Below are 5,819 nucleotides of genomic sequence, written 5' to 3' on the forward strand. Positions count from 1 at the left end.
AAGGTCTCAATATATAGCTCTGGCTGTCCTGAAACTCAGAGCTAGCTTCAAACTTAGGGATCTGCTGCCTCTACCTTCTTCCAGTGCTGGAATCTGTAAACCGCCTTGGGTGGGTTACTCAGTCTAGGAATTGTAACCCGCCTGGCAGTTCAGTAATTCCAGGGTCCCGGTGAGGTACTATCTGTAAGATAATGGGAGAGAGAGAGGAAGGAGGCCATGCTAGGTTTGTCAGAGCCTCCGTTTATTAGAGACAGGGTTACATCTTATATAGGATAAGGAATTTGGTGGGGGCACGGGGGACTGGACTTTTGCCGCGTAATTCACGTTGGTCACGTAGGCCAGGAGGTTATGTTCAGTCAGGTCACGTAGGCCAGGAAGTCACGAGTTGACACACCAAGTTCTCTAGATAGTTTGGAATGTGGGGCAGGTTCTGCTAACAGCTCTCTATTAACAGCTAATTGGGTGTGGGGTAGGCTCTGTCAATAGAATGGTTCTTAGTGCAATTGGGGGTGTGGGGTTCTCTGCAGATTCCCCAGGGTGATGGTTCCTGTAATAATTTTAGGAGGAAACGGCTCCTGACAGGGATCTAAGGTGTGTGCCATCACATCCAGCCTAAAAGATTTAAATTTTGTTTTTTGTTTTTCGAGATAGGCTCTCTCTGTAGCTTTGGGGGCCTGTCCTGGAACTAGCTCTTGTAAACCAGGCTGGTCTCAAGCTCACAGAGATCCACCTGCCTAGGCCTCCCAAGTGCTGTGATTAAAGGTGTGCACCACTACTGCCCAGCTAAGATTTAAAAATTTTTATACGTATGTGTGGGTATCTAGCACGTGTATTCAGGCATACTACTGGATACTAGAAAAGGGCACGTGCAGGTGCTCTTGGAGGCCAGAAGAGGGCTGTCAGACATGAGCTGGAGTTCCAGGCTGCTGTGAGCCACCTGATATGGGTGCTGGGAACTGAACAAGGGTCCCCGGAAGAGCAGAAATGCATCCCTGTAGTCCACCTTATTATATTCGTTCCTGAGAGGGAGGGACAGAGAGGGAGGGAGGTAGAGAGGGGGGACAGTTAGTAAGATGTATGTGCACAGGTCAGAAGACAAGTTGAGGGAGTCAATTTTCTCCTTTCACCATGTGGGACTAGAGTGTTGAACTCAGGGAGTCGGGCCTAGCACTCACCATCGTCCTTCTCTGAGATTTTGAAGAGGTTTTCCTTTCTTCCTTTATCACTTTGTAGCTCTGGTAAGGCAACTGCTTTCTTGTTCTGCTGAAAAAGATTATTCCATCATTTCTCATCTGATTCTCTCGTGGTTTATTGTCTCTTATTTTTTACTTGTGATTAAATCCTTACTTTGAGCATGTCTTGGCCTTTTAGCTAAAATTAATTGAAGCTCTTACTTTGGCTACTGCAGACATGTGACCCTAAATAAGATGAAGGCAAGAGGATAGTGTTCTTGTCTGACAGGATCCTTCTCCTGTGAGGATTTGCTTGTTCAAGTGAATCTCCACTCTAGGAGCTAAACTCCTCATTCCAGGTGTGGGTATCTTTCTGGGTCAGTTTTACTAATCAGCTCTTTCTTTCCCTGGTTTTTCAAGACGGGGTTTCTCTGTGTAGTTTTAGAAACTGCCCTGGAACTTGCTCTGTAGACCCAGGCCGTCCTCGAACTCAGAGATCCACCTGCCTCTGCTTCCTGAGTGCTGAGATTAAAGGCCTGCACCACCACTGCCCAGTCTTACTAAACAGCTCCAACTTCATTAATTTAGACAATAAAAAAACACCTTTGATGTATTTTAAGCTGGGTATGTGGTTCGGTTAGTAGATTGCTTGGCTAGTATGGCAAGCTCTGGACTCAATCCCCAGAACTGCATAAACAGTTAAGAAACAGTCCTGTAATCCTAGCACTTGGCAGGAAGCAGGAAGGTCAGGAGTTCAAGGTCATTCTAGGCCTCCGGTGAGTTCAAGGTTAGGTTTGAGGACTTAGTTTTATGTTGCTGCTTTTTTTTTCCCTCCCTTAGAGCTACTCAGCACTGGTGTACCTCAGGGTTTAAATGTTATTCTCCAAGCTAGAGTCTGCCTTCACTTCCTTGGTCATCTTGTCCAAGACCATGAGTTTAAACATTAGTGACAGACACCCTGAGAATTTGCATTTCTTGCAATGACCTTTGTTGTGGTTTTGGTCCCTTTAAGAGATAAGCCACACCCACTCCCCTCCCCATCTGCTGAGGCAGGCTGATCTTCAGCTTCCGGCCTGAGCTTGTTCTCTTTTCCATCTTCCTCTCAGAGACTCTCTCCCCACTTCTCTGCTTCCCCCCTTCTCTGTCTCTTTCTCCTCTATTCTCTTTCTCTCTCTCTCTCTCTCTGTCCCCCCCCTTCACCCTTCCTCCTCCATAACCCCCTGAATAAACATTCAACCTCACCCTGCATGTCGTGTCTATCCATGTTTCTGTCTTCTGCCTGCCCGCCCGCCATGTGTCTCCCTGCCTGGGACCAGCCATTGCTCAGGGACCAGCAGCCGTCTCTGCCTGGGGCCCACTGCCTGCTGCCACATGGCCCGCCACCTCTGCTCTGAGACCAACAGCCGTCTCTGCCTGGGACTGGCTGTTCCAGGGCCCGCTGTCTGCCACCACATGACCCACCACCACTGCTCAGGCCACCGCTCTGGGACCGGCAGCCATTTCTGCCTGGGACTGGCTGCTCCCAGAGCCCCCTGCCTGCCACCACATGGCCCTCTACCACCATTTGGGACCTACAGCATTTCTGCTGCCTACTGCCGCGGGGATCTTGCAGCATTTTTTAAAAAAACAACAACCTTAACATCCTGAATTCCAAATTAAAGTACCCAACTGTCAACTCTGTATCTCAGTTTTTTCTGCAGCATAAAAAGTTGAGCTAGAGAACTGGTTGTGTATGTCTTTACACTGTTAATCCCTCAGGGCAAGAATAAGAACACTACCACAATTTTCTGAGCCAAATTTGAAACAAGTTTTATTAAGTACTGGCCAGGACTGTGGACACTGACCAGCTTCATACCCGGGGTTCCCAGAGAATGGTTGCAAATTAAGTTAGTCCAGTGCTTTTAAAGGCAAAAACCCACAAGGCTATGTACTTCCCACCTTCGTTCACTTGGGAGCAAGCATGCAGCCTAATGTTCTTGTATTCATACCTCTTGCCTATGTGTGATCAAGCGTATACTGTGCAGTTGGGGCCACCAACCTTGTTTGCAGAAGTGAAAACATGTGGCTTATTGTCTTACATGAGCAATGGCCCCTAGCATTCCATGAAGTTATCTGTCTGGGCAAGTGGGGCTTATAGCTTAGAAGTATCTGTGTTTTATAGATCTCTTGAGCACAGGAATTTAGCCCTCACTTTCCCCCCTCGAGTTGTATCCTGAGTAAAATCCTTGATTCTGTGTAGTTATCTGTTTATATTGGAATCTAATAACCATCAGCTTAGTGGCACCCAGACAGGAATTTATTAATCTAGTTAAGGCATTAATGACGCAAGGGCCAATAGATTGAGCAGAAACAGAAGGGCCAGGGGCCCTGTGGTAGCTGACATCAGAGTGATTATGAGAATAGGAACTAGTCATTTATTTCACCCCAGGTCCCCTTTTCTTCTGCAATGTTTTTTTTAATATAGCCAAATTTATCTCTCATGATTCCTGAGTGGTTTTGTATAGAAACAACAATTTAAAAAGGAAGAAAGAAAGAATTTTCTCTTAAAGCCACACAATAACCTCCCTGTTCTACAAAGAACAGGTGAAGTACCCTATCATGTTGTAGAACTACCTCAGCTAACAAATCTACCTGCTGATAAATCTGAATCTATTTGGTATTAATAAATACCTTTTCCTGGTATGCTAATAGACACTATAAAGTATCCATTTTGTCCCTAAGCCAGAGAGTTTTCTTTTGACCTAAGATTCCATCCTTTTGTAGAGGATAAGGGGCAATGTTCTGTCTTCTGTAACTTCTTCATTCTGAAATTAGGACATTGTTGGCAGGGCCCAGGAAGGCTGGAATGCTAGTCAAAGGCTGGGAGGGGATTCGGGCAATGGGCATTCATCAGAAGCATCTGGTTTGCTGACCCAGCAGGACAGGGAGCAATCACATCAGTTGAACTGGTTCACATCAGCTTTCAGTGAATCCAGGGCTCACAGTCACTTGGGGCTGCCTCTAGTCTGCAGTTGATTCTTGGATGGTGCTACCGCTGCCACCTGGTGCTTATAGGAGGTTTTTTAGATTACAAAAAGAGATAATTTTTTTTTGATTTTTCAAGACAGAGTTTTGTTGTAGTTTTAGAGCCTGTTCTGGAACTAGCTCTTGTAGACCAGGCTGGCCTGGAACTCACAGAGATCCACTTGCCTCTGCCTCCCAAATGCAGGGCATTAAAGGTGTGTACCACCACCGACCGACCTGAGATAAAATTTTTTCACATGGCACACACCTTTAATCCCAGAACTTGGGAGGCAGAGGCAGGCGGATCTCTGTGAGTTCCAGGCCAGCCTGGTTTACAAAGCAAGTTTTAGGACAGTCAGAGATACACAGAGAAACCCTGTCTCGAAAAACAAAACAACAAAAAAATTAGATCTCTTAGCATTACCATTGTTTATAATCTGTACTGAAATCCATACTATAGATAAAGCAGCTAACAGGCATCTGTGAAACAGCTAGAGTAGACTCAAGCCTGTGAGACATAGCAAAAGCTATGACTTTGGGTTAAAAAGAACAGACATTATTTTCTCTGTCCATAAGACGGAATATGTATAGATGGGACAGAGATGTTTTTAGGCTGATGAGAAGCACCTTTTAGTCTATATTTAGAAGACAACCAAAGGAAATTTAAAATTCTGAGCTGCGAGTGATAATAGGAGTGCTTTATCAGATTATCAGAGCTCCATTGATCTCTGTTAAAACGCTGAACTTTTTTTTAAGTTATTTTTAGTTTATGTACATTGGTGTTTTGCCTACATGTATATCTGTGTGAGGTGTAGGGAGCTGCATGGAGTCACACCTGATGGAGATGTATAATCAACTCCTGAGACGGCTAAGGCCTGACTTATGCTATGATCACGGAATGATTATCAGCTGCTTGCATACGCGTGGACCTATGGGCAGTGCCCACCTGGCAATCTGGGGTTGGTAGCCCGTGCCTTTTTAAGGGCTGGGAGAGGTTTGCCTGGGGAGAGAGGGAAAGAGAGGGAATAAGTGAATAAAGTCCTGGAATAAACTGAAATAAAAAGAGCTCCGGTGTCGCGCGTCATCCTTGCGGGACGAGGGTGGGGCGTGACAGTGAGGGTGTCAGACCTCCTGGAACTGGAGTTATAGACAGTTGTGAGCTGCCATGTGGTGCTGGGAATTGAACCTGGGTCCTCTGGAAGAGCAACTAATGATCTTAACCTCTGTGCCATATCTCCAGCCCCAACGCTGAACTTTTGAAATCTTAGTGTAACAATAGCATAGGTGAGGGAAGAAATATGAAACACTTTTATTGGCCGGGCGGTGGTAGCGCACGCCTTTAATCCCAGCACTCAGGAGGCAGAGGCAGGCAGATCTCTGTGAGTTCGAGACCAGCCTGGTCTACAAGAGCTAGTTCCAGGACAGGCTCCAAAACCACAGAGAAACCCTGTCTCAAAAAACAAATCAAAACAAAAAAACCACTTTCATTACCTTAAATCACCTTCTTACACCTTTACAATTTGCATTTACACTCTTATAAACACTTTCTTGGATGCTCAAAATTCTTAAACTTTCCCATCCTCAGACCTTTACACACCTTAGAAGACTTTCTTAGACCTCAGAACCGACATAAAACCGTTTTTG

The sequence above is a fragment of the Microtus ochrogaster genome, chromosome 5 (assembly GCF_000317375.1).
Source record: "Microtus ochrogaster isolate Prairie Vole_2 chromosome 5, MicOch1.0, whole genome shotgun sequence".
Lineage (NCBI taxonomy): Eukaryota > Metazoa > Chordata > Mammalia > Rodentia > Cricetidae > Microtus > Microtus ochrogaster.